General features: G+C 44.0%; 1 protein-coding gene across 3 annotated transcripts in view; it reads right to left on the bottom strand.

The window, feature by feature from the left end:
• Window positions 1-21,005, bottom strand: part of CDH18 (cadherin 18) — an 809,510-nt gene that overhangs the window by 17,831 nt on the left and 770,674 nt on the right. The window lies entirely within an intron of this gene.

A 21,005-nucleotide genomic window follows, 5' to 3' on the forward strand; every position in this document is an offset into this window, starting at 1 on the left:
ATTATTGATTAATATAGTACCAGCATCTTCCGTGGTGCTGTAGAACAGAATACAGGATATAACAATGCAAAATAAACATTATACTGGTTAACAGTACAAGCAAATTGTGGATTACAGCTGATGCACTGAACAAGTCAACTACAGATTTTTAAATAGGTGGACAATATGCACACACATTACACAACATTCTGAGACAAAATGGGAAGAGAGCCATGGCAGAAAGACCATACTGCCTAAAAATTTAAAGGATTGGACAATAGGTATAGGGAAGCTGTGCATGAGATGGCAACAATGGTGGTCAGTTGCCAAAATGTCTTAGGTAAGAGTGTTTGCTTGCCTGAAGAGGTGAGTTTTCAGGTTGTGCCTAAAAAAGGTAAGTGTGGGTGAGTGGCGGATGTGTTGAGGGAGGGTGTTTCAGAGGAGTATAGAGGATCAAGAGAAGTCTTGTAAGCAGGAGTGAGAAGAGGCAACCAGAGAGAAAGACAGGAGAATATTGTGTTAGAAGAGCAGAGATTGTGCATGGGATGTTATCTGGAAATTAGTTTATTTAGATATGAAGGAAGGCTAGGTTGTAAAGAGCTTTGTAGGCAAGAGTAAGGGTTTTAAATTGTATCCTTTGTGTAACTGGCAGCTAGTGAAGGAACCGGGGATAGGGCTGAAGCAGGAAGAGAGGTGGATGAGTCCTGCAGCAGAGTTCATGATGGACTGTAGCCGGGCTAAATGGTTAGCGGGGAGTCCACAGAGCAGAAAGTTGCAAAAGTCTAGTCCTGAAATTATCAGTGCATGAGTCACAAGTTTGGTATTAACGAAGACTTGATCTTCATATCAACCCGGCCCCGTGCCCTGCCAGGTTTAGATTTTTCACTCAAGTTCATGACACCAGGTAATTCCCTGTTATGTTTACCTAATGGTTTCCATCCCTTTATTATATCCTTTAGGGCCCCAATTCCCATCTTCAGGGAATCTCCCTTGCCCAAGGATCAGTAGTTATTGAAGCAAAACATTTTTTTTCGCATTTTGTATTTCACCCTTGCATGTTTTTTTTCTATTAATTTCCAGACGCATATAGAATATGACCACTATCAAGTGAGTGTTCCTTTAATTTTTCTTACCTTGGCTATAAGTCAGTGGGAAATTAAAATTCAGACCCTTTATTAGCGTCTCTCCATGATGTTTTCTCCATATAAAATAATGTTAATAGTGTTTATGTCTCTCTGCTGGTGTATGCTCTACTTTGTTCAATATTAACTTTTTAACTGATGCGCATGAGTTATTATGTATGAGTTAACATATTGCAGCTGCACTACATACTCAGAATACTGTGATCCAGCATGCTATCACATGATTTTGAGCTTTACCACATTTGGTGGCAGAAGTCCTCTATTTGCTATTTCTCCTGCCTCCCCACATTACCCTCTAGTGAGTGATACACAATCCTACACTGCCTATACTTTTTATTACTTGTCATTCATGTACAGCATATTTGATACTGACTTTGTGCTTCACTTCAACACTGCAAAGTCCTCTCCTGCCTCTCTACAACTCAGGTGAACAAAGAAAAATTCTGCGCTGCTGGTTAAATGGCATGTACCTAAATGTTGCTACAACAGGTGTTAGCTCAAGGTACAAGTCTTTATGCTGGGTGGTTCCAGATAGACAAGAAAATGGAAAAAGAAAGAGCACTCAAATGGTGCATTAAACCTTTAATCAATTTTCAAATGCTAAAAATTGCATTTACATAAGTAAAAGTGTTAATCGCATGTCTGATGGATTCTGATGGGTCCTCTCAGCTCTCAAAGCTTGGGCATTTCAAGTTATGGACAATTTAAACCTTGCCATCTGCTGCACACATCACCTGAGGAAGGAGTGGAGCACTCCTGAAATGCGTAGTAGCAAAAGCACGGCATGCAAGGGATGTTGCAGCTGTTTTAGTGGTTAAAACCAACCATTCATGATTTTGACAACAGTAAATCAGGTATTTCGGTGGGTAAACTTCCAGAAGAAATTACTTCCTCAGATACTTTTAAATTAATTTTTGTCTCCTTAAATTATGGAAAATATTGCTAGAGACAGTAATAGTTACTACATAAGCATAACACAAAATGTTAGAGTATCTCCCCATTAAGGATAAGCAAATTTGACCAAACCAGTTTTGCATACACATTTTTCGAATTAGTGAATTGGTCAATCAAAATTAGAAGTGTGCACACACCCTAAGTCTCTAGAGGACTTGTATGCCTAGCAAGCAAGTCTACATGGAAGTCTAAATGGTTGACTGCACACCAATGAAAATTCTGTAATGAAATCCTAGAATGAATACATACAACGTCGTGTGCCAGTGCACATGCGCGACCCCTCTGTGAACCCGTCTCACTCGCGTGCAAGTCACCATAAGTGTTCTGAACAAAGCTTACGGCAAAGTGCGTATGAGTGAGACAGGTGCGCAGGGGGGAGCCGTCCATATACAAAGCATATACACAGAAAGAATCATACTAGCATAGCACCATTGAAGAGCTAATACTTTGGTTTAGGGAGGGTCTCTAGTAGGCCCCTCTTGTCAAAAGGCGTTGTTGCAGTCACAGTGTCAGTTTTAATAATTTTTTTATTTGAAGGGATAAAAAACTTGCCCTATGTGAGTAGCCTATTGTGCCATACAGCACAACTTTTTTTCCCACGTGATTTATTTCCTATAATAATGCTGACACAAATAGGCATCTGCATTGTCTATTAAAACTATCATCACATGCATTAGCAGGCCTTTTTAAGGGAAGCGGGAAATTTGGGAACCTATTATCGGCAGATAGTTTTATTTGCCCATTTTTACCGGTTATTACAACATTTAAAATATTTTCCAAGTACGATGTATGGCAACAATATTTTATTTGGAAATAAAGGTATTTTTTTCCCCCTTTTTGCATCTATCACTAATTACGATCCCATGTTTACAAAAATAACATTATTGTGGCTCTGTACAATTAACAAGCATCATTGCATTCCAATTTTTCTCGAGGCGTGTTTAGCTTTCAGGGACAATAAAGGATGATTGGCATATTCAGCAGTGATGCACTGGGAGACATCTCAGAGCTAACTTCAACCTGAATATTCGCAAATACCTTCTGTTTTAGCCCCTTACACACACACCTTCGCAAATACCTTTTTAGCCCCTTACACACTCCTAAAGGTGGCCATACACTGGTCGATTTGCCATCAGATTCGACCAACAGATAGATCCCTCTCTGATCGAATCTGATCAGAGAGGGATTGTATGGCCACCTTACTGCAAACAGATTGTGAATCGATTTCAGCCTGAAACTGATCACAATCTGTGGAGCTGCCGCTGCTGCCGCCCCCCCCCCCCCCCCCCCCCGCATACATTACCTGATCCGGCCGTCGCGAGTCCCCTGGTCCGCTGTCTTCTTCTCCACTCCAGTCCGTTCCTGCAGCTACTGAACTTCCTGTCCAGGGGTAGTTTAAACAGTAGAGCTTGCTCTACTGTTTAAAATTCCTCCCGGGACAGGAAGTTCTGTGTAGCTGCAGGAATGGTCCGGAGCGGAGAAGAAGACAGCAGAGACCAGGGGACTCGCGCCGGCCGGAGCCGGTAATGTATACCAGCTGTATTGCGTCTGTCGTCGGGCATTCGAACGCCGCTATCGACGCACTCCCGACCCGCCGGCGATCAAGAAAAATCTTCTGCATGTACGGAAATCGATCGTTCTGTCAGCGGTGTGCGCGGCGATTTCACAGCCGATTCGATCACTGTGATCTGTAAATCGGCGGAAAAATCGTTAGGTGTATGGGCCCCTTTAGCATTCTGGGTTACCATGAGCTTGCTGGGCAATCAGCTACTTCACCTGCAGACTCATTGAGAATAAGAATGTGTGGGGATTCCCACAGCCAATGCTAAATCTCCCAACACACATCTTTGAAGGCTATACTGTATTTAGTTAGCATGGAGACTAAATTAATAGGTAACCGAGACACTGAATGCAGCTGCACAGATGTGCATGTGCTCTAACAGAAAGTGCATCTTTTTTTTAAGTATAAAGCTAGGAAATCAGAATAAATTATTAACCTTGTTAAAGTTCAATTCTTGGTCGGAGTTTCTCTTTAAGCTGTAAGCAGCAACTGTTGTAAGCCACAGCAATTTTACTGGTAGGAGTCAGTGGATTTTTTTCTTCATGATATTGAAATTAACTCTCTCAGCGTACGCCAATAGTATTAAAAGAAATAGTGCGTACTATGTGATCCCTGTACAGGGTCATGGCAGGTAATTATATTTATAGATAAAGATAAAGGTTTTAGAAAATAAATGTAAAGCAAATGCTTTATCTAAACATGCACTGTCAGAAAGCTGAATATACGTTCACATTTAAAAATAGTACTTCATTTTCAATGAAAAACTCACTAAAATGCGCACTGCAGGAAGCATTTTTACATGACAGCAGAGGCAATGACCTCCTAAAGTATATGCAGGTCCCATGCATTCAGGGAAAGTACAGCAGTCGCTACCTAAGTTATGACCACCTTTCCAGGAAGTACTATTTATACCCCAGAGAAGCCCACATCTCTGACCTTGCTATTAGAATTTCTCAACTTTTACCTTGCAAAATATATTATTACACAAGATGGGCTTGATTCACAAAATGGTGCTAACTGTTAGCACAGCTATTAGCATGGCTTTTCTCACGTTTTAGCGTGTTTTTGCGCTAAAAAACGTTTATTGTGCACAAAAATGTGCGTTCGTGCATAAACGCAAATTTTCCTCGCATTTGCACGATAACGCAAAAGCGACCGTTAATGTGCGAAAAATTTGCATTCACGCACAAACGTGAATTTTTGTGCGCGATAACGTTATCACGTGAAATTTTGCGCGAAACACTTTTCACAGCGTGCTAACAGTTAGCACCATTTTGTGAATTAAGCCCGATGTGTGATGTCTCTGACTCGTAGTTTTGTGTTGTAGACTAAAAGAGTTTTCCATTTTGAGAATTGAAATACAAAATTGAATCTATCATTAATTTACATAGCTGTATAATCTTTGTAGTGTTGTACAATAGTGCTTAAGATAATGGGAGTAAATCATACATATGACAATTATCACAAATTAGTCTTTAATACATATACAGCAGCTGGAAAAAGTAGCAGAGGTAGCCCTGCCCTTGTAAGCTTGCATTCTAGGGTAATAGGAGAGGAACCACAAGGTGGGACTGAGAGTAAGTTGTATATCTTACTATCAGTGAGTTTGACATTCTGCAAGAGATGGACATTGGTCATGGTGTACCTTTATTTAAAAGGAACTCTATCAAACCAAGTGTTGTAAAATGACAATCCTGAATAATAAAACCCCTCTGTCCCTGCGTCATTCTCCTGTCCCTGTGTCTGCATGTTTTAGCTATTGTGCATGTGTAGCCATTGGGACAACAGAAGGATGGGGCCAGGGGGACGGGCAACCGTTGGTGCGCGTGGCGGGGAACGTGGCCATGAGCGCATGGCGGGCAGTGCAGCCGGGTGCACGCGGGGTTGTGTCACAGCCCTAGCACTCATTATTTAACGGGTGGGCTACATAGCTAGTGTACAAATAATGTCTAGGTAGCTGTGTAAACATTTTCCTACTTTTCATGTTAGATATCAGAGGCAAAAGCTTGAATTCATTGTGTGTAGATTTTATCTACATTTGGAATGTCTCATTTGCAAGTGTATGAATATCTGCAGTCTGACATGCTAAGAACAGTGTAATATTGAAGCAGAGTTATATAAAAACATGTATCAGGTTTGACACACAATTACAAATGTTTATGTTGCACATAAGATACATTTCCTCTGCTCTATGTGAGAGCTGTCTCTGATTGAGCTCTCTGCACACACAGAATTAAAGTGGACCTGAACTCTTACACAGGACTGAAGAAATACATAGAGAAATGCACCTTGGATGCATTTAGAGGGTTTAGCCTGTTTAATTCTCCTCATTTGTCTAATCCCAATTTGTAATCTGATATCTCCCCTGTGTCCCATGACTGCCTATGGCAGAGATGGCAGATAAAGCCATTTGAAAGTACAGGAGGTTAACAATATGTCTGCTTCCATAAATCAGGAAGTAGAAACAGTGCAGAATTATTTTAGGATTTGTATCATGTGGAACAAAGAAATGTTTTTTATTATTTAAGGTTATTATGCTGTTGCATATCTTTTAGAGCAGAGAGGACATTCTGATTTCAGGTCTGCTTTAACAGATGCACTGTGAGGGAATCCCCCCTCCCCTCATGGCTCACTCTGGCATCAGGTTAGAGCAGATTGCTGTCAGAAAAGTGTGAAAGGAATTAGATAACAGTAAACAAAGAGATAAGGATTCAAATGTATACACCAGCACTCAGCAGCACTCCCCAAACATGTCCTATTTCAACTGAAAAAAAAAAAAAACATATTAATAGTGTTCCTTTAACTTATACTGTATCCTTACCGAAAATGTTAGTTTTAAGGCTGCATTTATATGACTCAAGAGTTGTAAACAGATGTTTAGTGGGAGGGAACTCCAGAGGAGGATAGAGGCAGGGCCGGGCCGAGGCATAGGCTGGAGAGGCTCCAGTCTCAGGGCGCAGTGTAGGAGGTGGCGCACAATTCATTCAGCTGTCATTCCTAATTGTGTTTGAAGCAGAAAGAAATAAGAAAAGGGGATACATAGCAGCGACTGCAAGCCAAATAACTAGATATTAAGGTGTTGGGGAGGTTGTGGGCCCTGTGGCCCTCTTAGTCTAATAGCAATCTGTGTGTGACAGCTGAGGTGGGGGGGATGGAGGGGCGCACTTTGGTGTCTCAGCCTTGGGTGCTGGAGGACCTTGTTCCAGCTCTGGATAGAGGTCATTAAAAGTCCTAAATATGTGAAGGTGAGGAGGTGATTTTAGTTCAGGATACATGAAGGTAATTTTCCCACAATAGGTTGCAGCGGGGGTGGTACTTGGAAATGAGTTAAGAGATTTACAGATAAAAGAAATATTATTAAATATTACAGATAAAACATTATAAGGAGTTTTGTAGGTAATAATTAGAAGTCTGAGCTGTTCAATTTGCAACTAGTGGAGGACTCGGCAGAAGGGAGTTGCACTTGAAGATGAGAGGAGAGGAGGATGAACTGCACAGCTGAATACAGTATGGACTGAAGTGGTGCCAGTCTATAAGATGTAACACAAAGCAGAATGTTACAATAATTGAGGTGGCATTTAATAAGGGCATGGACTAGCATTTTAGTCAGGTCACATGAATAAATAAAGGCAAATGAGGACAAGGGGCAGTACAGAAGTGAGGTCAGAGAAATTGAGATATGTGTTATGTGTCAGAGGGCTAATGCACAACAAAAATTGCTAGGGTAATCGCAAAAGCTAAGCGTTTTTAGAAGTGATTATTCTAAGCGATTCCAGGCATGTGCCTGGTGATTTTCTAATTATGCCTAGTAATTTTTGGACCATTTTGGTGTAGAGATGTTTTATTTTTTTGTACAGTTTGAGCTGGAAGTAAACAGCTTTTGCAAAAAAAAAAAAAAGTAAATAAAATGGAAAATTGCTCTGTTATAGCAAATTTTAAAGCGATTTTCCACTTTTTGTGAATGAATGAATGAATGAATCAAATTGTAAAGCACATATGGCCCTTATTCAATACACCTATTCTCCTAAGTTTTCTACTAGGTGATATTTTCACACCTTATCAATAAATTGCCCTTAAAGGTACCCTTAGCAGTGCCATAAAAATGAAATCTGGATTTACCTGGGGCTTCTACTAGGTGATATTTTCACACCTTATCAATAAATTGCTCTTAAAGGTACCCTTAGCAGTGCCATAAAAATGAAATCTGGATTTACCTGGGGCTTACTCCAGCTCCCCCCCCCCATAGCCGGGTTACTGGATCCACCAGCAGGACCCCAGAAGGGAGCAAGCAGATGTCGGGGGACCTTGTGGGTTTGCGGGGGGGGGGGGGGTCTGGAGGAAGCCCCAGGTTAGTCCAGATGTCAGTTTTATGGCACTACACAGGGTCCCCTTAAGCCACCAGCAAGCAAGAACATATTCAGAATGTTTTTGACAGTACTTTTTCACCTACTGTTGGTACGTTTTCATTTGCAAAGAGCTGAATAGTTTTTTTTAACATTAGATGAAAATGATCTCCAAGGAGAAAACTGAGGAGCAAAAGTGAATTGAATAGGGTCCATACATGCTTTACAATATGATTGCACATATCTATGCCTTCCTACCAGCATTTATGTGGTCAGCATATGCAAGGCATTGCATCTTTGCTAGATAAACCTTTACTCTTTTTAGAAATGTAATCTGTCACCAGTTCTACACATTGGCATAGTATTATAAAACAAAACTGACACACTAACAACCAATATGAATGCATGTTAAGTGATAGTGAACAATATTTAATTGATGTTAATTTTGACAGCTGTCTCTGATAGGCTTACATAAGCATTTAAATTCATCCTTTCTTTATCTTAAAATAAGACACATTTAAACAGTTCAACTATTTGGTTGTTCAATGCAACAAGATTTAAGTCCAATGATCCAGTTTACAACAGCAGTAATAAAGCAAGAGTGAAGCAAGAGTTAAAGAGAGTCTGAAGCCTTAAAATGTAACTCTTTTTTAGTTCAGAATGAACTTCAGCCTTAAGAGCAAAGATGAATCACACATTACTGCTGCCGTACAAGGTCTTTATGCCCCCCCACCCCACCCGAAATCCTCCAGTACTTCCTGAAGGAGCCAGAGCTTTGTCCTGTAGCTCTGCCTCCTGACAAGTCAATCACTGCCGATCGCCACGTCTCCCCGCCCCTCTTAGTGAAAAAAGACTAAGAGGGGTGGGGAGAGGTGGAGATCGGCTGTGATTGAATTGACTAGAGGCAGAGCTACAGCACAAAGCTCTGCCTCCCCCGGGCAGCAAAATCTGCGACATCGAAAGTCGTAGAATCTTGCCCTGGGATTTGGGGGGATTAATACCTCATACGGATGCAGCGAATCATCTTTGCTCTTAAGGATGAAGAGCATTCTGAAAAAAAAGAGGTAATTTTTTAGGTTTCAGACTCTCTTTAAACAGGAATCGAAAGGAAGCGGCAAGGTTTGATCACTCACTCAAATGAAACAAGAATTATCATAAGCTTATATCCATTAGCACACTTTTGCCCCAATTTATTTTGCACCTTTTATTCCACATCCGTTCCTTCAGAGTCTGTTTATAAAGTAGTTGATATAAGAATCACAATCTATAGTCATGTGCACTCTCCATGCAACCTGGATGCCTCCTATACACCATATTATGTTTGTGGTCTATAGAGTCTTTTTCCCGAGCTCACCTCCTACAGGAACTGCCATTCATTGAACGATTCAGACAAACTTTGTATTGCCTCTACCCCCATGGTTTTAAGTATCTGTCAAAGGGAGAGCTATCTAGCATTGCTAAAATAAGTCTCAGTTCCCACTGACTCAAAAAGTGTGTTCCAGTGATGTCCCAGCTTTGCAGTTCCTTTTGTAGTATGTTCCTTGTTTCCAAGTGCTCTCCAAAGCTTCCCCATTAGTTTGTACCCCACATAGGGTTATCCAGTCTACTAGTTTTTCTTCTTCCTGCTTTCCAGTGCTCTCCAGAGCGTGTCACAGTTTTTTGATATGCTCTTCAAAGTGTTTCCAAGATAAGTAGGACCTCTTATACATTGAACCAAGTTTATAATGCACTCAGTAATGTGTGCCCAACGTTACAATCCCCCTCCTTGGACAGTCTCTAAGATACAAAGTCTGACATTGAAACGTGCCTCTGTGTCAGCAGTTAGATAAATCAGTACTTACTCATCTGCATCAATAATTTATTGAGAACTTCCAGTCTAGATATCCCTTCTGGATGTAATGTTTAAGTCACATAAAGCAGTGGGAAGGAGGTAAAATGATTTCAAAGGGAGAAGTAAATTGAAACATGCTACCCTGCTAAACTCTGCAGAGGATGGGGGTGGGGATTAAAGTGGAAGTCCAGAAAGTAGACAGATGGCACTAAAATCTTTTCATTCTGACGGAGATCTTAAAGAGAAACCATAACCAAGAATTGAACATCATCCCAATCAGTAGCTGATACCCCCTTTTCCTACAGGGAATCTTTTCCTAACAAGCAAGCTCATCCATTTCATCTTACTTCAGTAATGTAGACTATTTTAGCTTACAGGGACAACAAAGGATGATTTGCATATTTAGCAGTGATGCATTGTGGGAGACATCATATGCTCGCTCCAATCTGAATAATCACAAATTCCTTCTGTTTTAAGAAGGCACACTTCTGTTTTGCATAACATTTAGTGAGAGGGCTTTTTGGTCCTTTGTAGCCCCTTACACACTCCTAAGTGTTCTGGTTCGCCATGAGCTTGCTGGGTAGTCTGTAACTAATCTTTTAGAATGACATTGCTTGCTTGCTATAAAAGCATTTTCCATGCAGACCCACCCCATATGTTTTTGCCATCTTACAGTAAGTGACTTCATATTTCATTTCAAGGTAAGAAATGCTGCAAATGCTGCCACTGCAAATTATACAGATCAGGGACATTGAATAAAGGCAAATGTTTTACTATTAGCACCCCATATATAACTGAACCCAACAGAAGTCTGCTTATAGACTGTACTATTTACTGACAAGGACTTGTCATGATGTGCAACCCATAACACACAATCTCGCTTAGCTATCAATCAGTTTGTGGTGCTAATCATATGGTGCTGTCCAGACAAGTCAACATGGAAAGTGTTACTGCTATAAATGGAGTTGTGGCCCGAGGATAAGGCTTGTTAAGGCTTCTGCGCTTAGTGCTCTAACTATAAAATGTGACAGCATTCAAATGTCACTGAAATGAATGTCTACAGGTGCTAAGGAGCAAAAAGCAATATATTTTGCTTACAACTACAGATTCAAATGACAAGAAGCATATTGAATGTATTTTCTGTTAGATTAAACAACTTCAGTGCAAGTGTCAGATTCTTTCCATTTTCCCTAAGGAATGTATATTCCTTCTGTTCCGTCAGCACTATATACCATATTAGAGTACGTACACCGCTTTCTAACACCGTCCTCATCTCCAAATATGATAATTGGATCATCTGTTCCAAATTTTGCTTTCTTAGACTGGTTGCTTAATGTGTTTTACTGAGTCATGCAAGTCATCTCAGTAACATCCTGCTAATTCTGTAAATAATCTCGGCATTTTATTTTATGCTACACATGTGCCATTTCCTTACTTTAAAGTATAGCTGATAAGGTATCCAAAACAACTGATTTTGTGATGTAAACCTTATAAAGATACCAAGTAAACGTGTCTGTATATAACATTTGTAAACAGTGACATAGATACAAATTATGGTCCCCCCGGGCAACCCATTGTACACATTCTTTCCCTTGGTGGCCCACACAGCCTTGAGGCCCATCTTGCAAGAGCCATAAATCAAGTGTGGACATCATTATCTTCATACCCATAATGAGTATGGCCACAAAAACACACAATCTGAAGAATGGCCCACTTTATTGGAGGTAGCCAAGTAGTAGTTTGGCCCCACTTACAGCTCTGGGCCCCCCTGCAGTTGAAGGAGCTGCTCCCCACATGGTAGGATATTATGCAATTTGGGATCTGTGTAGATAAGCTTAGGATGGCTTGGCTTTTAAAGCACACCTGAAGTGAGAGGGTTACAGAGGTGACATATTTATTTCCAGCAGTGTAGCTTAGGAACTCTAGGCCCCAATGCAAGTTTTACATTGGACCCCACTAGCGCTTTATACATAACATTTGATATGGAGCAACAAAACCTGCCATGGAAACCTGCAGTGTTAGAGAGGTGTGATTGTGATCCCTCACACCCAGGCTCTCGCTTTTTCAGGTGGCTCCATTCAGGCCAGAGATATCGATCCATCTACACCAGGACCTCAAGGCACAGGAACAGCTTCCTTCCCTCAGCGGTCAAATCACTGAACTCTCTCGACTAACTCCTGTCTCCCACTACCATCAACACCTTTCCCTCTCCTTAGACCGATCTCCCACTACTAGACGGAATCGTCCTTTTAAGCATGTCTTCACTGCTAAAACCCCACTTTTTCCTGTGGAAATGTTTTTGGTATGTTATTACTGTATTGCTTTTTGCTTGATGTATGCTACCCTGTTATCTTTGCTATCTCTATTGTGGGTCCTTTCCTGTTTTTAAGCCCTGTTTTGTGCCAAGACCAATTCTAGGCATGACCCAGTCGTGCTTGGCAAAAATAAATAATTCTGATTCTGGAAAGGAGTACAGGCTATTATTTGTCATAAATAATCAAAGCACATATAGAGGGGATCATTACCAGCTTAGCACTAATAAAGTACTAATAAAGGGGTTTAAAGAGGGTCCCTCTGGTCCAGGGGCCCTGGTGTGGTCGCTACTTCAACATGCCCTGTTGCCACATCACTGTTTATTTCCTTTTAAACAATGCAAAATGCCTGGCTGCCCTGCTAATCATCTGCCTCTAATACTTTTAGCTGTTGTCCCTGAAGAAACATTTTACCCCTTTACTGCCAAGCACGTACTAGGTACAAACAACAAAATGTATCTGTAATCCGGTGGACACGTGTAGCATGTCGCACCACTCAATAAGAGGAGAGAGTCAGGTAATATATGTACCGTATCAAAACAAAAAATGAACCCTCATCTCTACATGTGCTTAACAATATTTTACTTTATTGGCATACAAAAATTCCCAGCATGGTATTATGCATTACCCTTCCCCCCTCACATGTATTATGCATTACCTTTCCCCTTTTAGGGAGAAGGGTAATGCATATTACCATGCTGGGAATTTTTGTATGCCAACAAAGTAAAATATTGTTAAGCACATGTAGAGATGAGGGTTCATTTTTTGTTTTGATACGTACTAGGTACATTTAACTGCCAGCAATGTACTTCAAACGTTATTGGCAGTTTAGTCCTATGGGATTCCGAGAAGCAGCAGGGAGGGGGGCTGGCATCATACCTCCCTCCACATGGGCCGCCCTCCTCTACCTTCGTGCATGGCTGGAGCAGCGTCGGAGTGTAATTACTCACCCGATCGCTGGCTCTATGCCCGTGTCCCACCCTGGCAGCCATCCTCTCTCTCCCCTCTACTTTGTGTATGACGCATAGTAACTAAGCATCATACAGATAACCGGAGAGAGGAGCCTGCTGCCGGAGGGGACATCGTGTGTAGCCAGCAACCGCACGGCTCCACTCTGGCCATGCAGGGGGGGCCACAGGAGGAGGCTCCATGTAGAGGGAGAGAAGATGATGTCAGCCCACCTCCCCAAAGTGGCACCCATACCTGCTACATATACTGGGGGCTCCTATAGCTACTACCTATGTAGTGGGAACTATACCTACTACCTATATCTACTACCAATATTGGGGGTACCTATAACTACTACCTATACTGGGACACCTATACCTGTTACCTACTGTATACTGGGGCACCTATTCCTGGCTACCTATACTGGCTGCACCTATATCTGGCTACCTGTACTGGATGCACCTACACCTGGCTACCTATAATGGCTGCATCTATACCTGGCTACCTGTATTGGTGACACCTATACATGGCTACCTATACTGGCTTCACCTATACCTGGCTACCTGGACTAAATCTACATGGACAGCAGGGAGGGGGGTAGGAGAGAGAAAGGGAGAAAAAACCTGCGGGGGAATGATATCACCTAATAGACTGACTGACTAGACCATACAGGTCTGTCAGCAGTCAGGCAATTTCCCTCTTGAAGCTGTGAATTCAGGCTGCGTGATCCTTTCCGTCGGGCTGGTGGGATCAGCGGTCCTCTGAGGTTGGTGGCTGGCTGAGGATCGATGTTGGTGTAACCAATCCTCGCTCTACTCAGACTAGTGGTTGCCGATCAAGGCAGGTGGTCACAGCACTGAGAAGCACGTCAGCTGTTGCTCAACTCAGCATTTGTATATTCCAGAGGGAGAGGTGTCTGCCTGTTGCAGAGGCGTAGCTAGGGTTGTAAATGCCCGGGGACAAAGTCAGTATTTGCGCCCCCCCTTGTGAGCGCAGCTCACGTGATAACTGCTGTGATAGCACTTATCACACTTTTGAGAATCCAGCCCTATGAGTGCTTTCTGAGTGCTTTTCTATCCATCAGAGCTATGAGTGTTTTTTTTAAATGCTCCCATTAACTTGCATTAAAATTGCAGTGCAATTGCTGCGATTGCTATTTTTTGAAAAATGGCGATCATGGCAATTTTTCTGCGATTTTAATGCAAGTCTATGGGAGCATTTTAAAAAAAGAACGCTCAGAAAGCTCTGATGGTCAGCAAAGCACTCAAAAAGTGCTCATAGTGTGTCTACAGCCTTCAAAGGAAACCTGAGATAAAGTAAGTACAGTATAGCCCCCTGTAATCCATCTGCTTGATCTCTGCCCTACAGATCCTCTCCGTTCTCCCGCAGTGGAGTCTGCGACCCAGCCGAGTCGCGTGCACTGCGCATCTGCAGTCCCACGCGGGAAATGCACACACTCCAATCGACACCCCATGGCTGGCTGCATTCTGCACAAGAGATGTTATAGTCTTAGCGAATTGTATATGTGCAGAACGCTCCTGATTACAGGAGTGTGATTAGTTACAGCAGGGCTGCACATGCGCAGGGAAATGCGACTGGGCCAGTTGGGAAATTTACCGTGCCAAACTACAAGAGAATGCCGATCCACCAGATGAACTACATGGGGCTGGAGGAAGCTCCTTGGCTGTGTACAGAGTAGAAGGTGATCGGATAGGATGTAGAGTGTATAGAGGCAGAGCAAAAGCATTAGAGGGCCAGACCATGACAGCAGAGGGGACCCCAGCAAAAACAGATGGGGACAGGTAAGAAGCCACCCAGATATGTCTACTTCCATACTTGTTTAAATGGAGGGAGGGGACACAGTGAACAACATAATTTGCTACTCACAGCCTGCAGCCTTTTTCTCCCCATTCAGGATCCACCACCACACACCTTCAGACACCCTGGAGGCAATCGCTATTCCCAGGAAAAACTTTTCAGGGGGAGGGAGAGAGTCTAACTGTGCGGCGCCTGCATGCTGGGGTTCTCTTCCAAATATCAGACCCGGCGTAAGCCACACCGCAAGACCTCCCCATCCACTTTTCTTTCCTGGCTGGGTTCATGGGGTTTGCTGACGTCACAGGACTTCGGGGCCGGGCAAAGCGACGCGGCTGGCTTCTGCCCGCTGTCTTGGAAGCCGCTTCCACTTGGAGCTGAATTCACTGGTGGCACTCAGGACAGCCTGCATGCTCGATGCTGCAGGCTTTCTTCAGCCTCACACTGCCCCGCTCGCATCCGGCGGCGCTCCACACTCGCATCAGTGCACCCGACCTGGCTGTCCCTCCCTGCCTGGTCGCTCCTCCTCACTCCTGTCACCCAGCCAGTAATGGAATAGATGGGGCTGGCTCTCTGCCGCTCTGCGCAGCGTTCCATTGCTATGGACGCTGCGTGGGCCTGCGTTGCAGCGACGTGTGACGTCACTGGGGACGTCACTGACCCAATAGGGAGATGGAGACCCCGGCCCGGTGAGCTTAGTACTGAGACAAAAATACATTAAAAAAAAGGACACACCACACGGCTGGGCGCCCTTAGGGACCCAGCGCCCGGGGGCACCTGTCCTACCCCGACCCCCCCAAGCTACGCGTCTGGCCTGTTGTGTATGTACTGCAATGTGCCATGCCCATATGGCCCATATAAATGGCAGCTGAGCTAATGGCTGTGCTTATCTGAGAGTGCAGTGTAAGAATGATATACGGTAGAGACAGTGTTTGAAAAACAATAAAAGGGTTTATTATAATCACAACGCATTTCTAGAGAACCTGTGTCCTTTCATCAGGTGCAAAAAACAGCTACTTTTTCATGCCACCCGGCAGGTGCTAGGTCGTGCTGAAAAATGAAATCTTCATCTCCATAAAGCTTTTCAGCAGATGGAAGCATGAAGTGCTCCAAAATCTCCTGATAGCTAGCTGCATTGACCCTGCCCTTGATAAAACACAGTGGACCAACACTAGCAGCTGACATGGCACCCCAGACCATCACTGACTGTGGGTACTTGACACTGGACTTCAGGCATTTTGGCATTTCCCTCTCCCCAGTCTTCCTCCAGACTCTGGCACCTTGAATTCCGAATGACATGCAAAAGTTGCTTTCATCCGAAAAAAGTACCTTTGGACCACTGAGCAACAGTCCAGTGCTGCTTCTCTGTAGCCCAGGTCAGGCGCTTCTGCCACTGTTTCTGGTTCAAAAGTGGCTTGACCTGGGGAATGCGGCACCTGTAGCCCATTTCTTACACACGCCTGTACATGGGGGCTCTGGATGTTTCTACTCCAGACTCAGTCCACTGCTTCTGCAGGTCCCCCAAGGTCTGGAATAGGTCCTTCTCCACAATCTCCCTCAGGGTCCGGTCACCTCTTCTCGTTGTGCAGCGTTTTCTGCCACACTTTTTCCTTCCCACAGACTTCCCACTGAGGTGCATTGATACAGCACTCTGGGAACAGCCTATTTGTTCAGAAATTTCTTTCTATGTCTTACCCTCTTGCTTGAGGGTGTCAAAGATGGCCTTCTGGACAGCAGTCAGGTCAGCAGTCTTACCCATGATTGCGGTTTTGAGTAATGAACCAGGCTGGAAGTTTTTAAAAGCCTCTGGAATCTTTTGCAGGTGTTTAGAGTTAATTAGTTGATTCAGATGATTAGGTTAATAGCTAGTTTAGAGAACCTTTTCATGATATGCAAATTTTTTGAGATAGGAATTTTGAGTTTTCATGAGCTGTATGCCAAAATCATCAATATTAAAACAATAAAAGGCTTGAACTACTTCAGTTGTGTGTAATGAATTTAGAATATATGAAAGTCTAATGTTTATCAGTACATTACAGAAAATAATGAACTTTATCACAATATGCTAATTTTTTGAGAAGGACCTGTATATATATATATATATATATATATATATATGTATATATATATATATATATATATATATATATATACCGTATTTTTCGGACTATAAGACACACTTTTTCTCCCCCAAAAGTGGGGGGGAAAAGTCAGCGCATCTAATAGTCCAAAGGTACAGACACCATAAATGCCCCCTCCGTCCTACTTTGCAACCGTGTGTCACGGAGTCTCCCCTTGGTGTCCCCGTATGCCATCTGCCCTCCTGTGTACTTAGTCTCCTCCTTTTTCTCACCACACGGCCCCCCCTGTCCCCTTCTGGTATGGTATATCCCTGGTACCATCAAAGATGTCTCCTGGACCTTTATGCAGCCATCCAGTCCCCGTGCTGCAGCTCCAGCTGATTCTGCCGTATCACAGCCTCCATGCAGCCAATCGGGGTAGCGCCATTTAACGATGTCTTCGGGACCTCCGGGCAGCGCCATCCAGTCCCCCTCACCATGGCTCCAGCTGATACTGCCCTGCCATGTGGCCAATAGGTGGGAAGATGTGCAAGCCAATCACGGGGGAGCCGATAGTCTTTGATATCATCTAATAGACTGACTGACTAGACCATACAGGTCTGTCAGTAGTCAGGCATTGTCCCTCTTGAAGCTGTGAATTCAGGCTGCGTGATCCTCTCCGTCGGGCTGGTGGGATCAGCGGTCCTCTGAGGTTGGTGGCTGGCTGAGGAGCGATGTTGGTGTAACCAATCCTTGCTCTACTCAGACTAGTGGTTGCCGATCAAGGCAGGTGGTCACAGCACTGAGAAGCACTTCAGCTGTTGCTCAACTCAGCATTTGTATATTCCAGAGGGAGAGGTGTCTGCCTGTTGTGTATGTACTGCAATGTGCCATGCCCATATGGCCCATATAAATGGCAGCTGAGCTAATGGCTGTGCTTATCTGAGAGTGCAGTGTAAGAATGATATACGGTGGAGACAGTGTTTGAAAAACAATAAAAGGGTTTATTATAATCACAACGCATTTCTAGAGAACCTGTGTCCTTTCATCAGGTGCAAAAAACAGCTACTTTTTCATGCCACCCGGCAGGAGAAAGTGTCTGCGGAGAACACTGCAGAGTTATAGTCTATGTCCGCTTATATTATTATTATTATTATTATTATTATTAAGAAGAAGAAGAAGAATACTAACACTAAAAATAATAATAATATTATTATGTATTTTATATAGCACTGACATCTTCTGCAGCACGTTACAGAGTACATAGTCATGTCACTGACTGTCCTCATAGGGACTCACAGTCTAATCCTGCCATAGTCATAGTCTAATGTCCCAAACATGTAAAACAGTGTTACAGATGATGAAAGCGGACCTAAGGGTGCCCATGTGTTCAGGCCTTTATAGAACTTTTTTCTGCAGATTGTAATTTGTCATGCGAGGGGGCCAGTAGGTTTTCCCAGTATGGGGCTCAGAAATTCTGAAGGCGGCCCTGCACAACTGACACCTTTCTCAGATACACTCAGTGTTCATATGGACCCCCCTGCAAAACAAAAGCACATTTAATATTTTTTTCAGACTGAATTTGTGTATATGTTGTTGTATGTGCCTGCTGCTCGCATTTAAAGTAAACTTAAAGAGACTCTCTACTGTCTGATTTGTACAATAAAAAACATACCAATCAAGTCACTGTGATCTCCTGGATCCCTCTCAGCCTCCATGCAGCCAATCGGGGTAGCACCATTTAACGATGTCTTCGGGACCTCCGGGCAGCGCCATCCAGTCCCCCTCACCATGGCTCCAGCTGATACTGCCCTGCCATGTGGCCAATAGGTGGGAAGATGTGCAAGCCAATCATGGGGGAGCCGATGGTCTCGGAGGCAGGACAATGGCTCCATCATGGACCAAACACCGCACTTGCTCAGTAGCAGCGAGTGCAGTGATTGGCCCACTGGCGGAGCCATTGTCCCGCCTCCAAGACTATCGGCTCCCCCGTGATTGGCTTGCAGTGCTTCCCACCTATTGGCCACATGGCAGGGCAGTATCAGCTGGAGCCGTGGTGAGGAGGACTGGATGGCGCTGCCCGGAGGTCCCGAAGACATCGTTAAACGGCGCTCCCCCGATGGGCCACATGGAGGCTGTGATACGGCAGGATCAGTTGGAGCTGCAGCGTGTGGACTGGATGGCTGCATAAAGGTCCGGGAGACATCATCACCAGTGATTGGCTTACAGCGCTCCCCCCAATTGGCCGCGTGGCACCTGAAGGCTCCTTCTTAGAAACCGGTATCCTGCAGTTTCTCTGGATGCTAGTGGTAAGCCCTGCCCTGATTGTGGTGCGGTGGAACGACCTGACCGCTACTGACATAACATGGAGCTAGGGGAGGCTGAGCCAAAGCCACATCAGCGACCGGCAGTTCCCGATGTCCTGTTTAGTGAGCAGCAGTAAGTCTTCTGCTGCTGTGTGGCTGTGGTGTTGGGGACAAGAGTACTGTCTTTATCCTTCCAGCATGTCTGGCCTGACTCCAGATCTGTTTGAGCAGTGGTGAGGGGGATGGGATGGCTATATCGAGGTCCCGGGTGTCTACACCTGGGACATCCTTTATTCTGCCAAGTACAGTATATAAAACATTACCAGAAGGGCATGGGGGCAGGCGCTGAGTCAAAGGAGGACACTGGGGACACAGGAGGTGAGGGGGGCAGATGGCACATGGGACACAGGGCAGAGGGGGCTAAGGGGGTTGATGGCACAGAGGGGACACACACAGGAGGACCGATGGCGCAGAGGGGTGACAGGAGGGCACAGGGTGGCAGATGGCACACTGGTGACACCAGACAGGGGACAGAGGAGTTCACAGGGAGGCAGAGGACACCAGAGACACAGAGAAGGAGATGGCGGCAAAGGAGGACAGAGAGGACATGGTGACAAACGGTAGTAGGACAAGGAGCAAAGGAGGACACGGGGGACAGAGGGAGTCATCAGGGAGACAGAGGAGATACAGAGGGACAGAGGAGGACATGTGTGGGGCAAAGGAGGACCCAGTAAGGAACAAGGCATGACAAGAAATACAAAGAAGACACAGGGTGGGCATAATAGCTGGGGGGGGGGGGATGGAGAGGAGAAGATCCACAAGATGCCCCTGCACCATGGATGCACCAGGTTTAGTATATATTTTTTTCTCCTGGTTTTTGTCCTCTAAACCTAGGTGCGTCTTAGGGTCAGGAGCGTCTTATAGTCCGAAAAATACGGTACATATAATGTTACAGTATACTACAAGTTTTTTATTGCATAGTGAATTTTCTGCACTCCAGTCAGGGATTCTCACAGTATCTCAGCATGGGCAGCTCCCTCCCCCTCAGACAAGCTGAAATTGAGAGCAGAGACCTGTCTTTGAGGGATAAACAAAGCACAATCACGGAGCCTGCAGGGGGCATGGAGGGGGCATGCATAACCTCTCTCTATCACAGCAGAGGCAGTGCATTCCTCTCTGGGTCGACAAAGCTTGACAAAGATTAGATATATTACAGAGACAGTGCAACTAGAAAAGGCTGCAGTAATCCACACCACATTAGAACAGGTTTAGGAATTTATAGGATGGAAGAAATAAGGCTGAACATTTTGTTACAGAGTCTCTTTAAGTGTCCTTATGCACAGTAGGAATAAAATTAATTCTCGTGTGAGCCGTCAGTTGTTGTTCTCCTGCGCATAAATGTAGGCAAGCCTTTAGGGCTCATTTATTTTTACACACACGTGTTAATGTGCTTTATCAAAGACACAGCTTGATGCCTTGTACATTCTTATAGTTTGATGCATTTTGCTGTGTTCATGATGACAGCCACCAGTCAGTTCTATGGTGAAAAGCGATTGTCATGCATATTGAGTGTGGGTTAGCAATAAAAACATGTTGTGCTTAATTTGTAAATGTGTGAGGTATTGAGAATATAACATATTTTCTCCTCTACCAACTTAGACTTGTTTTCAATGCAAACACACAATACAGCTGTGATTTAACATTCAGCCAGAAGAAGAGTGAAAATAACTAATATATATTTGCATCTATGGAGG

The sequence above is a fragment of the Hyperolius riggenbachi genome, chromosome 5 (assembly GCF_040937935.1).
Source record: "Hyperolius riggenbachi isolate aHypRig1 chromosome 5, aHypRig1.pri, whole genome shotgun sequence".
NCBI classification, from domain to species: Eukaryota; Metazoa; Chordata; class Amphibia; order Anura; family Hyperoliidae; genus Hyperolius; species Hyperolius riggenbachi.